At 41.1% G+C, this 17049-nt stretch overlaps 1 protein-coding gene across 5 annotated transcripts in view; it reads right to left on the reverse strand.

The window, feature by feature from the left end:
- Window positions 1-17049, reverse strand: part of NAV3 (neuron navigator 3) — a 351685-nt gene that overhangs the window by 302730 nt on the left and 31906 nt on the right. The window lies entirely within an intron of this gene.

Consider the following 17049-nt stretch of genomic DNA (forward strand, 5'->3'; position numbering starts at 1 on the left):
TAAATACGAATTTTGATAAACACAGTGAGTCACATCTTTCCACATCTGCATACCAGTTCTGAAGTTACCATACGAGGCGCATACTACTCACACTCCAATTTCCCCTTGAAAATATTTAAGGTCCCCCTAAAGGAGAGCATGCGGAGTCCTAAGTATACAGGTCTATGTAGTTGCGTAGAAACTGAAACCAAGCAAGGACTCAGGCCTTCCCTCGCATGGCTACCCGCGGGTATGAATGAAAGAAATGACGGGCCCCAGTTTCCGTAGCATCGCAATTCTCTCCTCTCAACGTCTAATCCCATCCGCCCGCTCTCTCACTCTTACCAGCTTCTATAAATGAAGTTTTCTAAACTAAATGCACCTTTGCGGGAACACCCACCGTGAGGGGCGCATCCATACTTTGAGGGTGGGGTTTTCTTTAGGGCAAGGACAAATGTGCACCGTCAGCATCTGCCACTGCAGCTGGAACTTAGTAAGCGCTTATTTCATTAGCACGGAAAACTGCTGTCAAAACGCCATTAGCCAAGACAAGAATTTTCCTTTCTCAAAGAGCTTGGAGTCCACACTACACTAAATTGAAGCAACTGAAAAAGCTCATACGAAGACCTTTTAAATTGGCTATAGAGGTAGAGTCACACATCACGTCAAAGGCAACACCCGCCTAGGACCACAATTACACAGCTCATTTCAGCCGAGTCGTTACTTACAGAGAGCTGGCTATGTGGTAGGCACCGTGCTAGATGTTTATTTAAGAAGAAAAGAGTTTTTAAAAGTACCTGCATCCAAAAAGATGAAGGAGATGACATTAAACCTATACCAAATTTAGTGGCTTTTATTCAGCAAGCTGCAAGTGTTAAAAATAAGAATGACCTAAAACCTACCTTCAAGAAAGAAGAATTCAGTATCAAGTTGTTTAGGGATAGAAAAAATAAAATCCTTAAATGATATTCAAGGCCACTTTGAGATATTTTCAAATACAGTCACTATGCTTGAGTCTGTGCTAGACCAAGAGAAGGATAATATAAATCAATATACTACATTAAGTCTAAGATAGAGACACGTCCTTTGCAGTGATAATGGGGGAAGATACAGAAGTTGAAAGGAGATGGGGACAAAGAAAAGCTTGACCATTAGACAGCAGATGGTGTGAGCAGGAGCCACTGAGCGTTATCAGAGAAGAGAAATGAGGCTGGAAGAGAATGCACAGACCAGACCACAGTTGTTGTTGCCGTTGCTGTTGGTTGGTGTCCCACCCTGTGCAGAGAGAAATGCACCCTGTGGCAATAAGGAGCACTGACATGGATGTGGTGTGATGCAGCTGACGTTTCTCAGGTCACAGCTGAAAGACTGGTGGGGAGGCAGTCGGACTGGACTGGGACAAGGGGACTGGAGGGTACAGATGATGAGAGCTGACTGTGGAGGGACGGGGACAGTGACAAAAGAGATCGATGGGGGAGGGGGCTGAAGGAATATTTAAGACATAAAGTAAGCAAGATCTGGTGACTGATTTGATACCCGCAAAGAAGAATCTATATTTGGCTTAGATAAACAGATGAATGATGCCACTTTCAACTGAGAGGAAGAACTGCCAAAAGTATTATTTATTTAACAGAAATACTCTTAAATGGAAAGATTTAGTTGGTCCCACTGTCAAAAACGATGAGAAAGATCACGGAACTAGAGCTGTATCTCACTTTAAATTAAAACTAGTCTTAAGCAAGAGGACAGTTAGAAAGTGACTCAAAATGCAAGCACATTCTTTGCTTCAGCAGTGTTCTCTTCTTTTAGGACTGCGACCACTCCAGGGCATTTAACTGCCTATTAATCAGTAACTACTCGACTTAGAAGCTAAGGGAAGGAGATGGGCATGAGTAGAGATGTACAGAATGAATATTATCGGCACTTCCCACTGAAGATCGGAGCATACTCCTAAAAATTTTGATTCACAAAAAGTCTGTTGGAAAGAAAGGAACATTCGTATATGACCAATACATGAAGTAACCATAGAGATGTTTACTGAACAATAAAATAATATGTATTTATTGAGCATTCATTCTGTACAAGGTACTGTGTACTGCTAGCTTTTTTCTGAAAGTAGGAGGCACATATGCACATATAGCTAAAAAAATGATGGCGTGAAAGCTTTGGAAAACTATGTAATCTCTTTAGACTTCAAACTGATCATTTGCACAATGAGACCACTGAATTCTAAACTCCGTGATCTGACATAAACTGAGGAATTTTATCACACTTCACTGTAATAAGACACTAGAAAACCCCTAGAAAAAGCTTAATATTTTAATTTTCCCCTACCCTACATACAGATATCATCAGATTTTCAGGAACAATGATGAGATAATTAAATGGTTGGATTCCTTTACCTTAAAACAAAGGACACAAAATTTGACGTGACATACTTCTCGTGGTAGTTGATCCAGTCCGCGAAGGATGACTTTTTAACAGTAAAGATGAGATTCCAGAACTGCTCCATCCATCATCATCATCCTCATTACTTAACGTGATAACACATTCGTCATAACTGAACATTTCTGAAAATGGGGTGCATCATTTCACGCTGTCAACATGTATTTCCTCCTCCTAAAGTTTTACTACATTGATGGTGACTCTGAGAATCGCAGGCAGCTGCTTCTAAGCACCATGCTAAGGGCACCCAGTGATTAAAGGAACCCACTGGCTTCAGAAGCCAGCTCTGCCTGCCTTTTTAACTGAATGAACACCACCAGTATTCAAGCTATGGTAGGTTCTGGGCCTCCCAGAGAGGTTACTTTTGGCTTTATTTCAAACCACTACCAGATCACATGGAAAAAAACATTTCAGGTGGCCGAAGGTAATTTATTTTACAACTCTTTTATTTTTATTTATTTTTATTTTTTTATTTTTTATTTTTTTTGCTGTTTCTTGGACCGCTTCCTTGGCATATGGAGGTTCCCAGGCTAGGGGTCGAATCGGAGCTATAGCCGCCGGCCTACACCAGAGCCACAGTAACGCAGGATCCGAGCCGCATCTGCAACCTACACTACAGCTCACGGCAACGCCGGATCATTAACCCACTGAGCAAGGGCAGGGACCGAACCCGCAACCTCGTGGTTCCTAGTCGGATTCGTTAACCACTGCGCCACGATGGGAACTCCAATTTTACAACTCTTTTAAAAAATATGGCATGGACGTATAATCAATCTTATCTGGGAAGGATTTCCAGCTGGACCAGTGATTTCTGATTTCCCTGTGGTATATACTAAAAGTGAAGAGAAAGAGAAAAACCAAGTAGCTGTGTAGAGCAGCAGAGACTATCTTCGAGGAAACGAAGAGAGAAAATAAGTCTCTTCGCTGTTAAACCTGCTCTCTCTCACACTCTTTCTCAGGAAGCATTTAGAAGGAAATAGCCCTTTAACCAAATTATGTCCAATGCTTTTGCGGACCAGCGGGAAAGCTGTAAAAGACACACCACCGTTTTCGATGGATGCTGCTGGATGGTGAAATCTGATGCGGGTGTGCAATTCACAGAAGGTTCCAATTGAGCTACTGACCATTTGCAAACACTGGAATGACTTAAAGTTTCACCAGTGCAGTGGAGTCAAGCCTTAGAACAGGGTGGTAGGAGAGACCCACACTAAGGCCAGCTCCCAAGGTCAAAATCACCATAACGAACATTCCTTTCACAGGTGTCGTCCCAAGGAAGTTCCATGTGGCACCGTGGGTTCACAAGCTGATACTGCCACAGCTGGGGCATAGGTCACAACCATGGGCACGGCTGGGGTTCTATCCCTGGCCTGAGAACATGCACGTGCAGTAGGTGCAGCCAAAAAGCAGTGTTAAACCAACAAGCTCATACAGAAGCACACTCAGGTCTGAGATCCACTACGTTAGCCTAAAGCGAAGCAGAGCTTTCTAGGCATTCTGCCTCAAAATAGCTATAAAAGGGCTGGTTATTAATTGGCAGAATAGGTGGAGCTGGCATCAACGCGCAGCACAGCTCCAGGGGGCACCGTGTACACCTGTCTACGTAGATGGTATTTACTAAAGTTGGAGCAGCACAGCACTGAGGGTCTGAAAGTTGAAAGAAGTGCCACTTGCCTGCAGGGTTTACCCCCCTTCTAACTAAAAAGGAATCTCTGTAAAGTACAAAGTAACTTCGTGCTAACAGAATCATCTACTTTGCAGACAATGAGGGAACCACATTTTACACGGGGCAAAACCACTAGGAGAGAAGCCATTTGCCAAAGAAAGATTTCTCCCCCTCAGGCCTCCTGCTGATGTCTTTCTAGAATGAGAAGTACAGCAAGAGGAACAGAATTATGCCACTTGTTGTGTCTTTATTACTTGGAAACGAGGTTCAGACATTTTTTTACGAACTGCCACTGGGAGGCTGCGAAGGCTTGGGGCTCCTAGTCACTGTTTCTTACCTACTGTTGAAACGGAAAAGGAAAATTCACATAATAATAACTACTACCATGTATTAGCCACCTAGAATGGGCATATTTTTACAAGTATCATCACAGTTATAATATTGCTGTAAGGCAGATGCGGAAAATTGGAGTAGAAAACTTAAGTCATTTATCCAAGGTCCTGACCAGTAAGTAGGTCAGCCAGCATCTGAACCCACATCCGTGGACTTCCTGCTTACCTGCTGTGTACTATGAAGGGAGAGAAAAGACACCTTTGCCTTAACGCGAGAAGTGCTTTTTAAAAAGTTATAGCCCTGCTGCATAGCACAGGGAAGTGTGTGTGATTAGGTCACTCTGCAGTGCAACAGAACTTGAAGAAACGTTGTAAATCAACTTTACTTTAGTAGGAATAATAAAAAGATTAACAAAGTTACAGCTAACCAGCAGGGAGGCGAACTGTCTTGGGAGACCCTGAGCTCTGATGATTACACATAACAATTTTGTCATCCACACGGACCACTTTACAGCTGTACAACAGTGTCCACCTACACGATTTCATTCCGCTTACACAGCCCTGCAAGTGAAATATGACTTTAATTCCCAGTTAACCTGAATTCCGCGACCATGAGTCTCGCCTTACGAAGAGTGTTGATTTTAGATGTCTACTCAAACAACTCGGTCCTTTAAAAGGCTGTGGTTCTCGGAAGACGTGGAGAGGGACAGGCTGAGGCTGGACTAAGGTGCAACGCCCCCCGACTAACCCATAAGTACTCTCTTGAGCATCGTTATGTTTGGTGGCATGGAGCTCCAGGCACTGCCCCACTGTTACATTAGGAGCGGCGGCTTCTTGCAGGAATCATTACAAAAGAAGAAACGGCCTCTTCTGGCACAAGGTGTGTGCAGGCATCACACAAATATGTTCAGTGGGGAGCAGAAAATCTACCACTTCAGGTTTCCACACGATGAACACTTTGTTAAAATATATGAGATTGATGTGAAGATTATTTTTTCTCAGCCATTCTCAAAAAGCAGTGCAGGTCAGAATTTGACAGCCAAAAGCTGCTTCTAGAGCAAAGGGAATTCTAAAAACCATCACACCATTACAATAAAACAAATGGGAGTTCTCGTCATGGCTGAGTGGTTAATGAACCGGATTAGTATCCATGAGGATGAGGGCTTGATCCCTGGCCTTGCTCAGTGGGTTAAGGATCCGGCGTTGCCATGAACTGTGGTGCAGCGCGCAGACACAGCTCAGATCCTGTGTTGCTGTGGCTGTGGTGTAGGCTGGCAGCTGCAGCTCTAATTCGACCCCTGGCCTGGGAACCTCCATATGCTGTGAGTGCGGCTCTAAAAAGACCAAAGCAAAGACAAAATTAAACAAATGAAACCAGAATGTCTAAGCTCTGCCTGCCAGAGACCTCTTAACCAGATCACATTATTTTTTTGTTAATAGACAATATTTTTCAGAAAAGTTTTAGATTGACTGGAAATTGAAAAGATACTACAGAGCGTTCCCATACACCAAGCACCCAAATTACTCTATTAACATCTTACATTACTGCGGTATATTTGCTACAATCAATGAATCAGTGTTTATTACTAACTAAAGTCCATATATAATTCTTATTTCCTCAGTTTAATTAATGTCTTTTTGTCTGTATCTCATTTAGGACACCATAATACTTTCAGCTGGCGTGTCTGCCGAGGCTCCCCTTGGCTGTGCCATTTTCCCAGACCATGGCTACACAACAGTGAGAGAACCACAAACCAACTGCATTTCTACATTTATTTTCCTGTCTACATTATTTACTTTAGAATTTTGATGGAAATAACAATAATAGCTCACAGTGCCATTCTCACTCTACCCTATGCCTTAGAAAAAGACTTAAACCTAAAATGCTAAGTACTTCCCAAATATTTAGTATTTTTCCCCGAAGATACAGGACAAGGAGCCTCTTTACATATTGTGTACTGGTAGAGGAACACGCAAATGGAGAGGAAGAACATTACAGACTCCTCAGAAATAATGTGTTAAGTTACACACATGCAAGTATTCACCAGCAATTAGTACAATATAAATAAATTCAGGTATTTTTAAAATCCACCCAACCGATTTTAAAAGATTAAAAAGAATGTTAACACCTAGTATTAGCTTAAGTTATACAGAAATGAATAACTTTACGACATTGTTCCTGAAAAAACAAATTGATAAAATATTTAGAAAGAGAAATTTCATATAATACAATATAATGTATTATGATACAATATAATACATGTTTTAAAATGTTAACACTATTTCTTTTCTAGATATTTACCCTAAATTTTAAAAAGTCACATTTCTTTGCTATGACATTATAAAAATTTGCAAAAATTACACATAACAAACCTTAAACACCAGGTATATACTGAGATACATTTTAACAGATCTATAGAAGAGATACTTTTTAGTCATTAAAAATCAACCTCCCAACAAAAGATGCAGGCACCCCAATGTTCACAGCAGTACTATGTACAATGGTCAAGCCATGGAAGCAGACTGAATGTCCATCAACAGAAAAATGGACGAAGAAAGTTGTGTATATATACACACAATGGAATGACACTCGGCCATGAAAAGAATGAAATAATGCCATTTGCAGCAACATGGATGAAACTAGAGATTATCATATGAAGCAAATCAGACAGAGAAAAGCAAATATCATATGGTATCACTTCTATGTGTAATCTAAAAACAGATACAAATGAACTTATTTACAAACCAAAGCAGACTCACAGGCATAGAGACAAATGTATGGTGGGAGTTGCCGTCACAGCTCAGGGTATCAAACACGACTGGGATCCATGAGGATGGTGGTTCCAACCCTGGCTTCTCACAGCGGGTTAAGGATCCAGCCTCATGGTGGGCTCTGGTGTAGGTTGCAGATGCAGCTCAAACCTGGCGTGTCTGTGGTGTAGGCTGGCAGCTATACCTCCAATTAGATGCCCTAGCCTGGGAACTTCCATATGCCACAGGTGCGACCCTAAAGAAAACCAAAAAAAAAAAGAAAAAAGTCCTTTTTGGAAGTTCAACTATTTTAAAGAGAGAAATAAGCAAGGCTGAGTTTTTACTGTTTCTTTGGAAAGGGATATGAAAAGAACAGACCCACACAAACACGGATCACTTTGCTGTACACCAGATACTAACACAACATTCCAAACAACTGTACTTCAATTTAAAAAATCAGCTTCCTCAAAATATGTACGGATATGGAAAAACATCTAAGAAAGATTAGTTTAAAAGGATATGTATAAAATGTATATCTTTATGTATAGTAAAATTAAAGCTAATTAATATATTAAAAAGTAATATCTGATGAATGGGTTTAGAGGTTTTTTAAACTTTTGTCTATATTTTTCAAGTTCTCTGAAATAAGCATACATTATATTTATTCAACGTGATCGAAAAAGAAAAACGGTATTAAAAAAACAGTTGCACACTGGTTAAAATCAGAGCTATAAGCACATATTCAGAGGGTTCCAAATTTTAAAGAGGTCTACCAAAGCTAATATTAATATACTGGCAAACATGACTTAGGATCCAGGGGCCAAGTCCTCAGCTTGAAGCAAATGCAAAGCTTCACATGACTTTTTGCAGTAGTTGTGCCTCTATTATACATGTTCTTGTTCCTCTAGGATCGTCATTAACTGGTGGTTCTGTCCTAGTTGGCCTTGGGTCCTAAAATTTCCAGATAGAGCTTTTCCTGAGTCCAAGGTCTGTGTCCCAAGACCACGGCCCTTCCGCAGAAACATTTCAGGGTTCACTCTCAGCTGTAATACATGCCTTTCCACTGCTGTCACCAGCATTGGGACAGCCTTTGAAGGCTTTTTTGTTTTCCAGAAATTTAGCGCTCAGAGTGAAGTTACAGCATATGCAAAGTTAGCAAAAATACCAATCTACTTAGGCAGCATCTTGCTTATCATTTATTTTTAATTTTTCAAGTTAGTTGGACTCAATCATACCTATTTTGTGTTCAGTTAAAGGAATGGCAATCCGCACCCATGCTCAAGAAAAAAAAACTGACCAAAAAATTGCATGCAAAGTATAATACACAAAAGTATCATGCGCTACTCTTCAATTTAAGAAACTCTCAAAGCACCTTTTTCTAAAGTTCATTTTCCACTTATACGCTACTTTATCGGCATTACCTCTCAGATAAGATTCCATCCACCTAGATGTGTATTAAAATGCATTTCACTTAAGAGAAGTAGGTCAGGCAGAGACAAATATCTCGAGACAGCACTTACATTTGGAATCTTACAAAAGGATGCAAATAAACTTCTCTGCAGACCAGAAACAGACTCACAGACTTTGAAAAGAAACTTAAGGTCCCCAAACGGAGAGCTCGTGGCAGGGGTGGACTAGGGGTTTGAGACTCGTGTATTCACACTGTGTGGACTCACTGGCCAGTGGGGACCTGCTGTACAGCACAGGGAACTCTACCCAATAGTCTGTGGTCATCTCTGGGGGAAAAGAATCCTGTGTGTATATGGATAATCGAATCATTTTATTGTACGGAAGAAATCACCACGACACTGTAAACAAACTATACTTCAATAAAACTTTAAAATAAAAAATAGACTACATGCTGCCAGTGAGTAAGGTTGGGCATATTCCTTGTTTAACGTCCTTACAAACGATCCGATTCAAGGAGACGGAGGTTGTCTACCATCGGTCGGTTACTCTCAAGGGCGGCATTAGCTCATCCTTCGCACCTGTGGGTGTGCTTGTGTGTGCATGGACACAGCTATGTGTGTATTTTTTATTCCCTGCTGTCTCCAAAACACCGTAAAAGTATAACAGAACACCTGGTGAAGAAATGGTGAAAATGAAGCAAAGTTTACATAGGCTTTCTCCTCGCTTTTAAATTGAAGATGATTAGAATCTCTTCGAATTTCATGAAAAATGACTGGAGGTTTACAATTTATTTAGTTATTTATTTTTGTCTTTTAGGGCTGCAGCATAGGGAGGTTCCCAGGCTAGGGGTTGAATCGGAGCTGTAGCCACCAGCCTACACCACAGACACAGCAGTGCTGGATCCGAGCTGCGTCTACGGCCTGCACCACAGCTCAAGGCAACGCTGGATCCGTAACCCACTGAGTGAGGCCAGAGATTGACTCTGCAACCTCATGGTTCCTAGTTGGGTTTGTTAACCACTGAGCCAAGATGGGAAGACTGGAGTTTTTCAGAATTCAGTTTAAACACACACTCTCTCTCTCTCTCTCTCTCCCCGCCCCCCCCTCTCGCGGTGTGGTTTTTAAGATATTCATGGATTAACTTCTTGCCAGGTCTCCTACTACCTGTCTTCCTCTACCCAATGCTCCTTAAACACTGGAGTTTCCCTCCCTGCTCACCTCTTTTCTGCCCTCAGTGAATGGAAGCTTCCCTGGCCAGACATTTTCCAGAATCAGTAGCAGAAGCATCATGACTGTCTCATTTACTTGATAAAATTTCATTTTCAGACCCAATATTTCTCCCTGACTTTGATTCTTAAAGGTCTCCCTAGTAAAAAGAAAACGTTCCAATTTTCTGTTTTATTCTGACGTATTCAGTCACCTAAAATATAGTAATTTGATCCCTATGTACCATTGCCTGAAATTATAGAGATGTGAAGACCACTTGAAATTTTTAGACATCCTATTTCTATATTTTATGTTGCCGTAACATATTTCTTGGTAAACTGTCTTAGATTAAAAAATTTCTTGGTAAACTGTCTTAGATTAAAAAATTTGAGTTAGGTAACAACACAAGACTGCATATTTACTTAAGTCCTACGCGATGCAGAAATGATACACAGAACAGAAGTGAATGCACAACAGACATTCCTTCTTCATTCATCACCAAACACCATACGACTTGTATGTGTTAAACATTACAAATACATTAGCGGGCCAAAAAAAATCAGTTTTTCCCTCCAAAAAATTTATGACCTTGTGGGAAAAATACTTAAAGAAATAATTATCCTAATAAATATATTATTAAAATTGAGATGGGGTTTTGATTGAAAGAATATGATATAAAGAAAACACAAAGCAAAGGAAATTAATCTATTTTTGGGTGGTGGAGGCAGGTAGTCAAGGAAGTTGACCCTGAAGAAGTAAAGTTTGAACTAAAGTCTGAAAAGGAGTAAGAGCTAAGCAGGCGAAGGACAAGCAAAGAAAGCTGCAAATGGAAAGTGGCACGTCCGAAACTCCTGAGGACAGAGACCCAGGCTCATTTACGCAGCAAGTGGCTGCAGGTCACTACATCAGCGCACCGACGGCTGGCTTTGGAAAAAGATGATCACTCCTCCAGCGTGTGTTCCAGAACCAAGTGGTTTCTACTTGGCACTCATCCCACATAGGATTTTTCCCTCCCTTTAGATCGTTATTTAATGGAATCCAATTACATCTGGGAAATTGTTTAAAACAGTTACGCAACTTGCCCAAGGTCACAAGGCTGATAAGGGGCAAACCTAAGAAGTGAGTGGCCCCTGCCCAAAGCCCAGCCTCGTTCCACCTGATGGCATTTCCACCGTATTAATCAAACCTGTTTTCTCAGCTAGTTGAGAAGATCGTTCTACTCTCCTTAAACAATCATTCTAAACAGCGTGTGTAGACCTGCGCACAGTACCTCCTGGATCTGTGTCTCTCCACCTTGTGGTCCAGGGATCCCAGCACGCTGTTCACCCTTCTCGGAGCTCCCTCATATTAAGAGCTCTTTGAGTTGGAGCCAACTACAAGGTTTGAAGACTAGGAGAAAATGACAAATGTTGATTTACAATAGAACCAGCAGGAGTTCCTGTGGTGCTGCGGAAACGAATCCAACTTGGAACCGTGAAGTTGCGAGTTCAATCCCTGGCCTCGCTCAGTGGGTTAAGGGTCCAGTGTTGCCGTGAGTGGTGGTGTAGGTCGCAGCTCAGATCCCGAGCTGCTGTGGCTGGGGTGTAGGCCGGCAGCTCCAGCTCCGATTAGATCCCTAGCCTGGGAATCTCCACATGCTGCAGGTGTGGCTCTAAAAAAAAGCAAAAAAAAAAAAAACCAAAACAAAACAAAAAACACAATAGAACCAGCAAGTCCACGATGCTGAGCCTGTGTCTGAGAGGGACAGTACCTCGGGGGAACAGACCTCACTCTAGGCTTCCTCAGTGCTTGAGTGCCCTTGGCACATGCAAACTGCTAGGTCAGTGCAGCCCAGAACTGAAGGCTGCCTCCTTTTTTTTTTAACTTTCATTTTTGGCTGCCCTGTGGCATATGCAGATCAGATCTGAGCCACAGTCGTGACCAAAACTGCAGCTGCCGCAACCCTGCAGCTGGATCCTTAATAACCCTCTGAGCAGTGCCGGGGATTGAACTGCCGCCTGACACTCCCGAGATGCCGTCCGCCTGGCTGTGCCGCAGCAGGCACGCCAGGCTGCCTACTTTTTCCACTGTTTGGAGCCTGAGGGATGGGGTCACAACAGCACTCTAAGGTTTATTCCATTATGGAGAAGAAGTTTGTTCTCCACTACAATTATTCAAACTGATTACATCAGTATTTCAATTTTGATTAAACCTTTGGGTCTACGGCTCCAGGAAGGACCTGCTTGCCACACTAGGAAATGTTCACGGTTTATTCTCATACTCTAGAATATTCTCCATCTCTTATCCTGTCTGAAGGCACACCATGTGTTCCATTCTTTTCCTCACACTATCTATTCATTATTTTCCAAGGATCATTCAGTATTCACCTCTCTGTAACCATTAGGCTCAGCTAAATTTTTTTTTCACCTTTTGTTTGTTTAGGGCTGCACCTGCGGCATGTGGACGTTCCCAGGCTAGGGGTCGAATAGGAGCTACAGCTGCTGGCTTGCACCACAGCAAGGCAGAAGGCTCAGCTAAATTTTAATTTCACTTACTTTAAACAATAACTCTTGGGATTTTACACACCAACCTATATTTTAGTTACAACGCTTGCATATTTTTAAAATGTACTTAAGTCCCACATATGCATTCAGGTTAAAAATTCCCAAAAACTCTTTTAGAGAAAAGATTAGAGAAAGTCAATATGTGATAAGAAATTCAATAGTCAAGAGGAACAACGAATTGTCACGTGTCCTGAACTCCATCCACTCCCAACTTGAACAACTGCATTTATCGTACCTAAATACTGACTTCCCCTTAAACTGTAAAATTTGTTGTTTGTTTTGACTGCCATGCTGCTACATTTCACGCTCACTGAGTTATGTGCATGTTCTAAAGAACACATATGCCCGTTAATAATCTTATTTGGCCACTGAGGAGGTGTTAGACATGAATGAGGCAATCTGACAGACTTCTCTCATTTGGAATATAGGTTTCCTATTATTTGATAGGCGAATGTAGCAATATGCCAAAGCTTTGATTGGAAACTAAGAGGATTTCTTTCCTTTTACAACTATTAGGTGAGCTAGTCAAGTAATGTGCTGAGTTATTCAAGAAGAATATAGAGCAAATATATACCTTCTATGTTATAAACAAGAGATTTCAAATCTTGATCAAATGGCAAACTTCTTATAACTAACCAACATAGTAAATTTGTCTCAAGTCTGCACTCAAAAATTTTCTATAATTATAATCCCTCTTAGGTATTGGCCTTGATATGGGATGAATACATTGCTTGGTTCAGCATCATGTGGCTGCTTCTCTGAATCAAGTCAAAGTACCTCCATGGCCCCATAGACCAGGGGGCCTGTGGAATGTGGGGAGCCAGCAGCCATTTAGACTAACTTGTCCCTATTGCATCAAGGTCTTTTTAAAAACTCCCTTCCCTAAAAACATCTACTTAGAAAGCAAACAAGTCATGGGGATGTAATGCACAGCCTCGGGAACCCAATCAATAATACTGTATTAACTTTTTATGTGAAAAATGGTAACTAAATTTATTGTGGTGATCATTTTACAGTCTGTGCAAACGTCAAATTACTATGGTATTCACATGAAATAAGTATTGCATGTCAAATCTACTTCAGCAAAAAAGGGAAAAGAGAAAAATCAAATGAAACCTAAAAACTCCCTTCTTGGAGCTCCCTTTGTCGTGCAGCAGAAACAAATCTGACTAGCATCCATGAGGATACAAGTCAGATCCCTGGCCTTGCCCAGTGGTCAGGGATGTGGCACTGTCATGAGCTGTGGTGTAGGTCGCAGATGTGACTCGGATCCCACATTGCTGTGGCTGAGGTGTAGGCCGGCAGCTGCAGCTCCGACTTGACCCCAGCCTGGGAATTTCCATACACCACAGGTGCAGCCCTAAAAAACAAAAACAAACAAACACTCCCTTCTTGTATCCAGTATCACTGTCTAAATCCTCAAAACCATTCCAACGAAACCTTAAGCTTTATGTATTCAATCTTAATTCTACAGGAGGATATAGAAGGATAAGGGGATTCTCACATCCATAGAATTCCTTTACCACTATTCATATTTTATCCAAGTTAACCAATCGCTCAGCATTAATATATCCACTGTGCTCAATAATTATTTTTTCTGCATTTGGTTTTTTTTTAATTAAAATCTGGTTTCAAATAAGCTTGGAACTTTATTAATTATTCTTTATAAGCTGTATTTGGTAAACAAATAACGGGAAAATCTTATCTCACATTGTTTTGGTGGCAAGCTGACAACTCCCATCATGTGAGGTCGATGGCAACATCCCGAAGAGCAGTGGATGGTCTGTTCATGCCTTTTTTTTTTTTGTCTTTTTAGGGCCGCACCCATGGCATATGGAGGTTCCCAGGCTAGGGGTCCAATTGGAGCTGTAGCCACTGGCCTACACCACAGCCACAGCAATGTGGTATCCAAGCCGCATCTGTGACCTACACCACAGCTCACGGCACTGCTGGCTTCCTAACCTATGGAGTGGGACCAGGGATCGGACCTGTGTCCTCAGGGATACTAGTCAGATTCGTTTCCCCTGGGGCACGATGGGAACTCCTCAGGCATTTTTTTAAAAAGCATATACTGATTATCTACCGAACACAAAGTAAGAAACCTCAAAGCTTAGGGAAAAGGAGCAAATGGGAAGGTCTGTTTGAAAGTAGTCACTAAGCAAATGGATTAGGATGACAAAAATATGCATACAGAATAAGAGAAGCAATTGGTTGTTTCATAGTTTAGAAAGTTATATGATAGAAATTTTTTCATTCCTTTTTTGTTAAATACAATATTTTAAAACTTAAAACATCCCTATATATTACACTTAACATCATTTCCTTAAATTATCACATATGGAATACGTAAACAGGGGTAATTTTTTAAATTAACTATAATCAGCAGCAGTTACTAAATACATTATAAGGGATCAAATATTGACTAATGTGTATTTTACTATACTTCAAAGATAGACATAGTTCCAAAGAAACATAAAATACTCCTTGGAAAGTCTGTTTATAATAATAGAAAGCTGGAAGACAAAAGCAAGTTGTATTACGTTTGCTGAAAAGGTTTGAAACATTCAGCGTCTTATAGACACTGTGAGAGTCAAGGGAAGCATCTGTTCCTTCTAGTTCAATAGGAATATTTCACACAACAGTTTTTCCTCCTTTTTCAAAGTAAAATAAAGTAAAATAAAAATAGGAGGAAAACACACAGAGGCATTTATATAAACTACGAAAGAGTTTTGAACTGCAGATTGAATATGTTTTAGTTAAACCATCTATTTTTTTAAAAGAAGCTACAGCATTATGTAAAACAACAACAACAAAAAACAATCAATCCAATTTAAAAAAAAGGTCAGAGGATCTAAAGAGACATTTCTCAGGAGTTCCCACTGTGGTGCAGTGGAAATGAATCCAACTAGGAACCATGAGGTTGCGAGTTCAATCCCTGGCCTCGCTCAGTGGGTTAAGGATCCAGCGTTGCTGTGAGCTCTGGGGCAGGTCTCAGAGGCAACGCAGATCCCGCGTTGCTGTGGCTGTGGTGTAGGCCTGCAGCTATAGCTCTGATTCAACTCTTAGCCTGGGAACTTCCATATGCCAGAGGTGTGGCCCTAAAAAGCAAAACAAAACAAAAAACCTAAAAGCAAAAAGCAAAAAAACAGACATTTCTCCAAAGAAGACAGACAGATGGCCAAAAGGCACATGAAAAGGTGTTCAACATTACTAATGACCAAATAACAAAACTGCAATGAGGTACCACCTTCCACCAGCCAGAAGAGCCGTCATCAAAAAGTCCATAAACAATAAATGCTGGAGAGGGTGTGGAGAAATGGGGGCCCTTCTACACTGTTGATGGGAATGGAAACTGATGCAACCACTAAGGGAAACAGTACAGAGGCTCCTGAAACTAAGTACAGAACTACCATATGTTCTAGGAATCCGACTCCTGGGCACATATCAGGAGAAAACCATAATGCAAAGATACAGATGCACCCCAGTGTTTACTGCATCACCATTTACAAGAGCCAAGCCATGAAAGCAACCTAGACACCCATCAAGAGCGAAGAGAGGACTGGCTAAAGAAGATGTGGGGTGTGTACACACACACGCACACGCACACATAATGGGATATTAAAGAGCATGAAATAATGCCATTTGCAGCAACAGGGATAGACCTAGAAATTATTATGCTAAGTGAAGTCAGACAAAGACATTTCATATGGGATCACTAATATGCGGAATCTAAATAAAATGATACAATAGAACTTACAAAACAGAACGAGACTCAAAGATTTTGAAACCACGGTTATGTGTCCCAAAGGAGAAACGTGGCAGGGGGCAGGGGTAAATCGGGGGCTTGGAACTGCTATATACACTCTTCCACACAGAGAGTAAATGGGTTATGAGGACTTAGTGTACACAGCATGGGGCACTTTGCTCAGTACTCTCTGGTAACCTATATGGGAAAAGAATCTTAAAGCACAGCCATACAATTACAGATCAATGAAATATCAATTGAAATGTTTGAGAATCCGTGGATCTGTTACTGTGAACTTGATCGCCCTGCATGACTCCCTTAAATTTTTTTTAATCTTTTTTTTTTTAGGTCCGCACTTGCGGCATATGGAGGTTCCCAGGCTAGGGGTCTAATCAGAACTGTAGCTGCCGGCCTACACCACAGCCACAGCCACACAGGATCCAAGCCGTGTCTGCGACCTACGCCACAGCTCATGGCAACGCCAGATCCTTAACCCACTGAGCGAGGCCAGGGGTCAAACCCACAACCTCATGGTTCCTAGTCGGATTCGTTTCTGCTGTACCACAGCAGGGAACTCCTCCCTTAAATGATTTTTGTTTCCTCTTCCTGTCTTCTGATTTAATAGCACCATTATTAAAAAAGAAAAAACCAAAATCAATTGTAAGAAAATTATCTTTAACTGTTTAGGCTTAGTTCTAAATTCCCCTACTTTCAAAGGTCTGTAATATACTCACTGTAGCCTTAAAACATGCCTCTTTCTGGTTAGAGCAATTTTTTTTCCCCTATGTAGTCAATTCAAACTTTTTCATTCAAAAGAATAATTTAAGACGATAGGAATGTTGCTAGCTGAATGAATCCCTTACTCACTTAGGTCAAAGGGGAATGCAGAGGGTCACAGCAAAAAGAAAACTGAAGAGTTAGACTTACCACAAATCAAACCAACAGATTTAAAAAATATGTTTCTAAAATGATACGT

The sequence above is a fragment of the Phacochoerus africanus genome, chromosome 7 (genome assembly GCF_016906955.1).
Source record: "Phacochoerus africanus isolate WHEZ1 chromosome 7, ROS_Pafr_v1, whole genome shotgun sequence".
Taxonomy (NCBI): domain Eukaryota; kingdom Metazoa; phylum Chordata; class Mammalia; order Artiodactyla; family Suidae; genus Phacochoerus; species Phacochoerus africanus.